Raw genomic sequence first — 12,669 nt, 5'->3', positions numbered from 1 at the left:
ATATTCCTCCATTATTATTTTGTATTCTTATTAATTATACATACATCAAGTAGCGAGTATTAACTAACCTTCATATCATTTGTTAGTATACATGTCAAAAAAACATGAGACCTAAATAATGAGGTACAGTGATGGACAAAAGTTGATGAAAACACTTTTTACCTGTTTGAAACACTTTTTGTTTTTAGTTTTTGAAATATGTTTCAAAAATTAAAAACCAAATACAATTTACCTGTTTCAGTTTTTTAGTCTCCAACACTTAAAAAACCAAAATTCTTTTCAAAACTTATATTTTAAAAATAGTTTATCAAACAAATTTTTAATTTTTAAGTTTTTAAAAACTAGAAAAGAGTTTTTGAAAATATATATATATATTATAGGTTAATAGAGAGGTGTGTGAACAATAACCGAGTAAAATTACCTTAGTGAATGAAGTAGAGAACCTATAAGATATACAAAAAAAATAATAAAAAATTACCGATATACATAGTTGTTTAGTGTGTGTAAAACGTTCCTAAAATAAGGAGTGAATATGAGATGAGAAATAGAGATGAGGTGGTCCTATCTTTGCACATCTAATTCTTATTAATTGGTGTAATAAAGTACTCCACCCACATCCTCCCCAAACCATTTTGCATGGCAGGGACCGCATCTTTTTCTATCTTCATTTTCATTTTTATTCATTCATCGTCAAATATGCCTCTCCACGCGGATGACTTTTGCGATACTAAACAATTAGTGCAAAACCATATTTAAGACCAAAAACAAAACAACAAAAGCGTGTCATGACAAAATCCAAACTCATTCATAATAAACAAATTTAATAGCACTTCTAATTTGAGAGTTTAATCTTTTGGTTACAGTTAACACAAAGTTTAATGGTATACCTTCAGAGAGTTTAATCTTTTGGTTACAGTTAACACAAAGTTTAATGGTATACCTTCAGAAAAAGTTTTATGTGTTTCCAACTATATATGTTTCAATGTTTGTGATTTATGGACTAACATTGAACTGACTATAACACAGTTGAGATTTTAATGGTATACCTTCAGAAAAAAATTTATGTGTTTCCAACTATATATGTTTCAATGTTTGTGATTTATGGACTAACATTGAACTTACTATAACACAGTTGAGATGGAATCATTATCTAAATTAGTTTTTATCCCAACCTTCCGAAAACTAGATGAGTATTTGAGGGGAGGGGATTTCCTCCCGTATGTTTTTCTCTTGTTTTCTCCGGTGTGGGAATCTACACCATTAAATTTATTATCTCTCATAATTTCAAGTTTTTAATATTTAGATTTTCAAGTATTTATTTTTATTTAAAGACTGAGATTTAACTGGACCATTTAGTCACTGTAGATGATCAATTATCGTATTTGAGTTCTACATTCTACCTAGGGTGTACATGGGTTAGATTAACCAGAAAATTCGGTCAAACCTACCCAAAAAAACCTTTAAAAAAAGGGGATTGGGGCGGGTAATTAGGTGGGTATGGTTTTTAAAAATGAAAACCCCATAAAAAGAAATGAGTTTCGGGTAAAATTTGACTCAGACCCAAAAAAACCTACTTACTCAATAAGGCCGATATTTTTTTATCTTTATTTTCATAGGGTAGAAGAAAAATACTAAAGGTTATGATCATAAACCAAGTTATATTTCTAAACATACACATTGTACCCTATATAATGAAAATAAAAAAATGTTAGAGTTACAAATCAATATGTTGCAATTTTTAGTTATTTTAATATTAATGCAATTTTATGTCATGCAGCTTTAGTTTGTTGCAAGTATTTTATGATAGAGTTTATTATTTGATATTATAATTTATTATTCTATGATGCATAAAATTATAGTAAAAATAAGTTCACCAATTTTTTTAAAGAGAATTAAAAAGTTGAGTAATATTTAAGAAAAATTATGAGTAGTGTTATTTAGTCATTCAATATTAAAAAAATAGAAAAGTAAGTTGGGTAATCCATTACCCAATCATACCTGACCCAAAAATTAACGAATTTGGCCAAACTCATCCATCCAATAATATAACGGGTGGTTAAGAGATTTATCTATAAAAGTAGTCCATAAACCAACATTTAGTCTTTTAAAAGACTAAATGTCTTGTTTTCAAGAGATTTGAAGGATTAACGTGATAGATTAGTAGTAGTATAAGGATTATTTAGTATATTTCTATAGTTTATTCATCAAACCAGAGAGAATGTGATAGTTTTGAAACCAAATTGATGGTTTATTATATTTGAAAGAATAAGTTGAGAGGATAGGTGCAGAAAATGAAAGTTAGATGGTGAAGGTAGGTTGAAATGAAGTGTGTGAAAAAGGGTAGTAATGGTGTTGTAAGTAGGAGGAACAGCTTTCTCCGCCGCTTGCCAAATTTCCCTTTGCTCTACTCTTCTCACCCTTACATACAGGCCTATAAATACAACAATGACGTCACTACCTCTCTCACCCACTTTCCCTCCCTCTGATTCTTTTTGGCCTTTGTGCACTACGCACTCTTCTCATGCATGATGCAACAAATCACCACACCTTCATCACTTTATATATCCATGTACTATACGGTTTTTTCTTCATAAAAATAGAATAATACTTTTGACTTAAGTATGAATTTCATGATAGATAAAATTGTGATATAAAATCTAAATATTTTAATTTAATTAAAACTTAAACATGACTATTTAAAAATAACATTTATGACAGCATAATAGTTTTTATTACACCTTGTTTATATACTAGCACAAATAATTTAATACGCATAAATCCTTTATAATGATAATATATTACGACACCATATCTTCATATATAAAGTACCTAGGGGATTTTATCAAAGAAAGGTACCTAGGGGAGCATTATTGTATTGTATGAGCATGAACTCCTCTCTCTAATTATGTACTATGAAATAATCAAAACTAAGGGTCAAAGATTGATCAAATCAAAACAGAATCAAATGAAAAACTCAATGATGTATATTCAATTATGACATATTATAGTTATTATTGGACATAGTAAAAAATGAACTTTCCTATTTTCAGTAAATTTTAATAGAAAATTATTATGTATTTTTCTATTATAAAATTGATTTTTTACAAAAATAATAAATCCCTACTTTTGGACCATTATGAAATGTGATACTCCCCCGTTTCAAGATATATGTCGTATTTTAACAATTTGTACTATTCACATGAGTTACTTTGACTATACTTTTTATCTAACATATAAATATAAATGTTAGCAAGTAAGATGTTCGATTTGTTTCGATAAATATTTACAAAATATTAAATTTTTATAATTTTTTATTTTAGATAATTAAATATATTAACGATCAAAATTATGCATTGACATGTATGAAGTGGTCGACTACGACATGTATTTTGAAAAGGAATAATTATTAGATAAATGTCTATTTTTTTGTTGTTGTCTTTATTAATTTAGTTAGACAGACATGTACAAGTTTCAAGAAGCAAAGCAAAGCAAATTAGGTGCGGCCAATGGGATATAAAGAGGGGTCAATTGGAGACTCCACAAATGGCGGGGGATTTATCTGGCGCGAGTTAGAACACAGATGAACTTGAGACATGATTTGAGTCACATTTTTGAACAGGTTTCAAGCTAGAACAACGTGCCACACAACCAGGCTACAATAGGGTGGTCCACCTTCATATTTCTTAATGTGTATAAAAATAACTTTATTTACTCGTACAATAGTAGTATATTTGTGGTTATTGGTTAGGACCATCCTAATCCTACTACACTAGCTAGGGTTACTGCTCGTTATGCTGAAGTAGGTAAAGCATGCAAGAGCCAAACAGAAAAGAAGCAGCTTTCATTAATTACAGGATCAATGTCTGAGATTCAGAGACGATCGGAAGAAGGATGAGTAATCTGCAACCACTTTTCACTTGTTCTCATCATTCTTTCGTTTATAATTAGGGGAATGGTCGTGTTAATTAGTGTTTCTAAGACACTAGTTAAAGAAATAAAAAAAAATTACATTTTTTAATACTTGATTATACAAGTTTTAAGAAATTCTTACTATAATTAGTGTTTGGACACTAGTTAGCATTTTACTTAAATGTTAACAAATCGAACATTTTGAAAAGGTAAGAAAAAACTGTACACTTTGAAATTTGCATAGATTAGTTTTGAGTGTTAGTATTTTTTTTATTTTATCTATTCATACTTCTTGAGATTTGTCATAGACAAACTTGAGTTTGTTAAGTTTGAAACAGATGACATTGAAATTGGCAGCAAGCAATTATTCAGAATGTAGTGTCATATTAAACATGTTTTAATAGATGGAATGAAACTTTGAATTTTGAAGAAGCTATCACCAAAATCATTTATGAAGAAAGATGATTGAATATTAAGGATAACACTTCATCAGATTCAATGTTGGTAGCTAGGTGAGCCTTAACCATCGAGTGAATCTATGATATTGAAAATATGGGGAAAAAAACTAGACAAGTAAAAGGATAAGTTGATGCTAGCGGGTTTAGATTAGCATTTGAGAATTGGTTAACATTGATGCAAGATGTCTTGTAAAATTATGTTGATAGTTGAAGAACGTTCCTAGAAAGTCAATATGGAAGTCGCACTATAATACTCCTATTTCCTCCAAATTTTTTATAGGTAATTTTTTTTTGGAGAAGTTTAACTTTAAAAGAGGTTGATGCAAACTGATGTTATTCTAAAAGTCAACGAGACGAAATCAAGAGTTATGATGGAGTATATGTGAAAGACACCGTAATCAAAACGACCATCTTATTGATAATTTGCATGACACCAGATGACAATGAAGGTTTCAGTAAATAAGTCGGGGAAGAACACTACGACAATGCCGATAAGTTTGAAAGATGACTCACAAGTACGAAAAACAATAAACTGGACATTTTTAATAAGCTACATAAAATAAATAAACGGCACTTGTGCCTCACAATAATTCCTTAAAGAAATAAATAATTGAATAGTCACTAGACACACATCATAGTGGATGTTTGAATTGACTTATTTTAGATCTTATGTGAATAAAGAAGCATTAATGTATTATTTATAAATTTGTTAAGGTAGTATATGAAAAAAATAACTTATGAACATACAATTTTCGTTAGTAAGATCTTATGAATTAACATAAAAACTTATTTATTTGCATAAACTCAATTCAAACAGGTTCATAGTCTTAAATGAAAAGAGTATTCTTCAAAACTCTAAAACATGAGTACTTGTAAACCAAAGAAGCATATTAACGTACTCGATAACAATATTTGTACATTATTACTTGTCTCGTACTTTATTTTTACCCACTCTTTCGTTGCAGGTGAAATGTGTGGTTTTATCATATATTAGTCTACTTACTATATTATAAAGATAAATCCCTAGGATTTTACCATTTTGCCCCTAGGAGGGGTATTTTAGTAATTTCCTATTGATGGGGTGTGGTTAGTGCTACCTCATCATTTTTAGGGTTCATTTCCCATTTTACCCCTCACCATTTTTTTTAATTATTTTATAATTTTTATATTTTTAATAACTTTTAACTATTTTCCAATTTTTATTTTTTTTAACTATTTTTCAATTTTTTCACCCAAATTCAGTTGCTTCTACATTGCCGTTGTGGGAGATTAAGGTATCGTTTGACCTGACTTTTTTCCAACTTCTCTACATTTTTAAGGAGAAGTTAGGTCAAACACACTATCAATTATTTTAATTTCAATATTGTTTAATCATCACAACCTCACAAATATTTTTATTCACACTGTCATTTAATATACCAAATACTTTTATTTCCTTTCTTCAACCTCACAAATATTTACACGCACACACATATTAACGTTTAGAGTAATATTTTATGTCCGTCTGTCTGTGTTTTTGTTACGCTGATGCATATAATTTTTTTTAGTGTTTCTTGGTTGAGTGCTACCTCACCGATTTTTTTAACTATTTTCCAATTTTTATATTTTTAAAAACTTTTAACTATTTTCCAAATTTTTTTCTCCCAAATTCAGTTGCTTCTACACTGCCGTTGTGGGAGATTAAGATACCGTTTGACCCGTTTTTTTTACTTCTCTACATTTTTAAGGAGAAGTTAGGTCAAACACAATATCAATTATATACTTACTAGAAAGGGAACTTTTTTTAATGCATAAAATTGAATGGAATGAGCTTTGGCCAAAAGTTGTTGAATGCTGCTTTAAAAAACTATTTCTCGACAATATATTTCACAAGCATCTCTTTTCAACTCACGCTGGGCACATTTTCTTTTATATTTTAATATTATATTTCAATATGTTTTCTTTTCATTTAACTTTATTTTTTTTTATTTTTTTTGAACTGTTCCATTTAATTTTATTATCTTTTTTTCAAAAGAATTTTATTATCTTTTTATCACTTATATATTTAATTTCAATATTGCTTAATCATCACAATCTCACAAATATTTTTATTCACGCTGTCATTTAATGATACCAAATATTTTTATTTCCTTTCTTCAACCTCGCGAATATACACACACACATTAACGTTTAAAGTAATATTTTATGCCCGTCTGTCTGTTTTTTGTTACGCTAATGCATATAATTTTTTTCAGTATTGGTTGGTTGAGTGCTACCTCACTGATTTTTTTTAACTATCTTCCAATTTTCATATTTTTGAAAACTTTTGACTATTTTCCAATTTTTTTATTTTTAACTATTTTTTAATTTTTTTCTCCCAAATTCAGTTGCTTTTACACTGCCGTTGTGGGAGATTAAGATACCGTTTGACCATGTTTTTTTTCAACTTCTCTACATTTTTAAGGAGAAGTTAGGCCAAGTACAATATCAATTAAGTACTTACTAAAAAAGGTACTTTTTTTTAATGCATAAAATTGAATGGAATGTGCTTTGACGAAAAGTTGTTGAATGCTACTTCAAAAAACTACTTCTCGACAATTTATTTCACAAGCATCTCTCTTCAATTCATGTTAGGAACCTTTTCTTTTATTTTCTAATATTATATTTCAATATGTTTTTTTTTCCATTTAATTTTTTTTAGCCGTTCCATTTAATTTTTTTAAGGAGGTTCCATTTAATTTTATTACCTTTTTTTCAAAGAAATTTTATTATCTTTTTATCACTTATATATTTAATTTAAATATCGTTTAATCATAACAACCTCACAAATATTTTTATTCACGCTATCATTTAATGATACCAAATATTTTTATTTTCTTTCTTCAACCACACAAATATACATACACATATTAGCGTTTAGAGTAATACTTTATGTGTGTCTGTTTTTTTGTTACGCTAATGCGTATTATTTTTATAAAATTGTAGATGTCTTTTCTTCAAAAAAGGTATAGATGCCTAAAAAAATTATGCTTATCTTATATATATATATATATATATATATATATACACACACACACACACACATAAAAGGTATTGATTACTAAAAAATTTATACTTACATAATATATATATATATATATATATATATATATATATATATATATATATATATATATATATATATATATATTGCACCTTTATATCGTAACAAACTATGCATATCTTTTTCTTATTCAAAAAAACTAAACATTGCTAAATAGAAAATGTATTATTTTCTATTTTGTCATCCGGTTGTTGAGAAGTTTAAGACTTAGTAAGTTTGCATTATGATTTCACAATACAGTGTTAGAGTAACTTATTATTTCACAATCCGATTTGATTGTTTTTTCACCATGTTTTTTGAATTGTTGTCGTGACCTTAACACTTCTCAAGCTCAGAGTCAGAGCTTCAGTTGGAACTTAAGTCAGAGTTCGACTTCTTCTCAACGTACTTCGTACAACAATTTTTCCAAACTGTCTCAGGTTAGGCCAAATGCTGAATTTATAAACTTAGTCAATGTCTGTTTTTTTATGCACAAACATGCTTTGAATTTTTTTACGCACAAATTAAAAATACATATTGCATTATTCTTTATTTCATGTGCATAATTTGTCTTAGGAAACATACTGCATCACTATTTGGAAAATAACTAAATTCAATCCTAACCAGTTTGGATTGTCTTATGAGAGTTGCACCAAATGTTCGAAGACATCAATGTCAAATGGTGCTAGCTATATATGCACATGCGGAAGTGATGCTTAATTTCCATTTGTTTCAACAATCTTAATTGGTCAATGGGGTACATATAATGTACATGCATGCATTTATCTAGACTTTATAGGAAGATAATAGGAAGATAAATTAGAAGTCATGCTACATTTTCTTTAGCTTAAAATCGGTTATGCTACCTTTATTTTATAAATTATATGTAACTATATTCGCATACATCTTATCCATGTAAATATGGATTAGACTAATATTGCAGTTATTTTCCTGTTTAGCATTTCCCAAACGAGGTGTCAAGAACAATTCTGAAAGGAAAGCGCAAAACAATCACTCTCATTGATGACCAGACACAGAGACAGTATAACTGTCACCTCATTACCGCCGATAGAGCAAGCTATGAAAATTACTTGGGTGGGCAGTGGTTCAATTTCTGCAGATAACGAGTGATGGAAGAAGGTGGTAAGCTCATCTTTGATCTCGAAAAGTCACAGAAGAACTTGCAAATTCGAGTTGCTCCAAAGTAGATCTTTGTTGTTGAACTATTTGAACTTCTACTATTTTGACGTATCACTTTGGACTGTAGTCGTAAACTATCTTAACTTTGGGATGTCATTTGTTCTTTTCATTTTGTCTGGTGTAAATATTGGCAAAAATCCCTTTTTGGTTAGTCTATGAAACTTGCAATCTCTTTTATAAACCTAACTATTATGTAACGTTAATCTACACATTGTTGGTTCCTTCATTGGTTCCAATTAGTATCATGTTAATTGTAATGTTGTTTTCCTAATCTCTTGTACAAAATAAAACATGCTCTTTTCCTACAGTAAATCTTTATAATGCTTTGGCAAATGTTTTAGAAATGTACATATATATAACTTTTAATTAACACTGCAATTTGTTTCATACCTAGCACTTCTCAAATGAGATATCAACGACATTTCTAAAAGGAACACGGAAAACAATCACACTCATCGACAAACAAGCTCAAAAAAGGTATAAGTGTCGCTTGATAACGGCGAAGAGAGCAAGTTACAAACAATACTTAGGCGGCTGATGGTTCAAATTTTTCCGAGAACATATGTTAGAGGTAGGTGATAAGTTAATTTTTGATCTAGAGAAGCCACCTAAAAATATGCACGTTCAAGTTGTTTCCAAATAAAGATTTGGTGTTCTTGATCCGCACTTTCAACAGATCACCTTAACTCTAATCCTAAACTAGATTATCTTCACTCACCGATGCTACTTCTTTGCTTGATTTCATTTGATGTAAATATGGGTATCAATCATTTTTTGGTAACTCTATAACAACAACACTCTTTTTTATAATTTTGGATAATATGTAAATTCACACATCATTGGTTCCTTTATTGGTTCCAATTGTTTTCATCCTAAATATTATGTCAATTCCTAATCTCATAAATTGATTATATGCTCTCTTGATCAGCCCATACATATTTTATGATGAATCACAATGTTTCGTCGTTTTAACATCTCTTCTTTCGAAGAATTTTTTTATCGAATACGTTATTGAACCCGTGCTAAGCACGGGTTTGTAACTAGTATAATAATATAAAATTATTTATAAATTTGAGTTACTTTGTTGTTTTAACCAAACACATTTTTTTTACTTTAATTTTAAACTTTTATTATGATGTTTTCGTTGTAAATTGAACAATTTGGCTCTCCCATGTTATGTTATATAAAAAACTCATGTTGTTTTTATTGATGTTCCATACCTTGAATATTTTTTAAACTTTCACATCTCATACCTATACCCTAAATTAATTTTTTTTTCAAGTGGTGAAAAAGAATCAAGGGCCAAGAATACATGGAACACAGAAAGAACGATCCAACGTCCCATATTTTGGCTCTCGGAAACGTATCCTCTCTTGACCAGTCTAGGCAAGTGGACTACAACAAATACGCGTGTAGGGCACACGTCAGCAATTAGTAAAGAAGTGTCGCTTCAACTCTGTGAGCACTTAATGCCAACTACCCCTACTCAAAGGAACCTGCTTTCAAGGACATACAGGTGAACAACATCAAGTAATCTTCCGGCCACGACCTCAGGCCGACTTCATTTTTGTCTCCTTTCTAAAAGCCCCTTACGCCTTAAAGACAATAAGGGCTTAGGGAAACTGTTCCAGACAGGACGTTAACCCATATCGTTAGCCTAACAGATAACAACCAAATAACCCACAATACTTGTCAGATTGGACACTACACATGATCTCTCCTGCGCTTCAACCACACAGGAGCACAAATTGGTCGATCAGAACCACTGATACGACCTCTAACAAAATCCTATATTCCTCTCTGAGCTTCGCGGAAACGATTTTGGCTCTCTATATAAAGGCATGTGCGCGTCATCTCAAATGGACACACTTTTTTCACCACTTTCACAAACTCTTCTACAGAGTTCTCTCTTGATTCTCTCCTTACAATATCATTGTACTCTCACCGGAGAACTACCACCACAATAAACTAGTATAGCTCCGCCGCATCAGAACACCTCTTATACATTTACATTGATTGAATGCAGTACAATCCGGTATACACCATATCACATAGTATAAATAGGCATAATAGCCAAATATGTTACAACATTTAAAAGTGAAAAATAGTATAAATAGGCATAGTAGCCAAGTATGTTGTAAAATTTAAAATTGAAAAAAGGAAAGAGTTTTTTAATTTGGTCTTCTGTTTTCACTATTTTTTTTTGTGGTGGCTGGGGTTTGAACCCCATACCTTATGCATTGTCCCTACCAACTGAGCTTAACTCACAAATAATTTACCATAATTAAGAAATTTGTTCATATACTTAGTAATATTAATTTTTTTAACTGATAACAACCTTTAAGGATAATTTTTTTTAACAGATAATATCCTTTAAGAAAAGAAAAAATATTTATCTTCCCCATTCCTCAAAGATGAGAGTGAAAGGGAATAGTTTATTTTATATTTTCCTTTCTAACATTTACTTCTTGTTTTTTTTTTCCTATAAAAATACAAAATAAATAAGAGAATGATAGTGAGAAAAAATTTAATGCAGGGCAAAACTTTGAGGGATCTTATAAAAAAAAGTGATAAGGAAAGCAACACATGCTAAAATATGGATCTCATAAGTAAAAGTGTTCCTTTGCTTGACTTGGTTGGATTTAGAGATGAGCTCAAGTCCATCCATAACTCCTAACTCAACTGGTAAAAATATCGAAATTGTTAGGACGGACATCATGATCGGAGTTTCAACACCAACACCTCCATTTTGTGTGAGTTTATGATGATTTTTTCATTTCATCTATCTATCAAAAAAAAAATGCGCTCAAATCTTTGACAAAATAATACAAATGTTGTCTATATTGTTTTTTTAGGGAGTTATTAGGATTTTTTTTATTAAATCTCACTTTAATTTGCTAAAAAAATATTACATGAATATACCTTTTTTTCTCTACCACGTCCATACACTCAGTTTTAACATTTTTTTTATTGCCAATTTTAAGTTTTTATCGGCAAATATTCAATATTGTTTCTGCAACTTTACTTTTGGGCTAAAACCCGATGGTTTTGGGCTTCTTGTTTTGAAAAAATAAAAGCAAATTGCTCTTCTGCCTTTCAAAACTGCTCAATCCCTTAATTATAGTTAGCGTGAGTTAACTTACGCTCGACTTTTTTAATGTGAGTTAACTCACGTGAATGAGCAAAAAAAAGAGAGAAGAGTAACTTTCAAAATAAAATATATTCTCGGCATTTTTTTACAAGATATTTTGGTACTTATACATTTGAAATTATACTAATTTTTAAAAGAAAAAAATTGCATTTGATACACATTGTTTTTAAAAATTTGTTCCATAAAACTTTTTTGTTTAATCTGGTTCTGTAAAACCTAAAACTTAACTTCTAGTTTACAAAAAAAAAAAAAAATCAAATATTAGTATTAAGAAACTTTTTCAAAAAAATACAAAAAAAAAATCAAATATTAGTATTAAGAAACTTTTTCAAAAAAATTTCACTATATTTAGTTTATTTTTCTAGAGATAACTTTGTCTATCTTGACCAAAAAAAAAAACTTTATTTATTTTAGTCAACAATAAAAGAACTGTCTATTTATCAAATTGTGAGAGTGAAAGTAGTATTGAAATAAATAACCTATTTTGTCTCGCATAGAAAAAACTCTATTAACATTCATTCAAAACCTACTCACTCTAGCGCCGCACATCATTTTCAGTTTTCATTAGCATGAAGATCCTATTAGTTGTATCGTCATTATCGTGTCACCATCAAGAATACATTTTTCTTCGTCGTTTGACTAGGTGTTAATGGAAACGCAAACAATGCAAGAGCTGTTATTTTCTACATCTTCTCATTGATTTGATTGGAAACTGAAAACGTTGTTTCTTCACTTTTTTGGTGAAAATAATGGATGATTTATATATATATATATATATATATATATATATATATATATATATATATATAGGGTTATGTTACAAGACACCTTCATAAAAAGTAGTGTGGTGTCTTTTATCAAGTCACACCTCAAGGTGTGATTTTCACTTT

Source organism: Medicago sativa, chromosome 4, assembly GCF_051527215.1.
Source record: "Medicago sativa cultivar Bolivia chromosome 4, Bolivia_mono, whole genome shotgun sequence".
NCBI classification, from domain to species: Eukaryota; Viridiplantae; Streptophyta; class Magnoliopsida; order Fabales; family Fabaceae; genus Medicago; species Medicago sativa.
Note: the sequence above shows the minus strand (reverse complement) of the source record.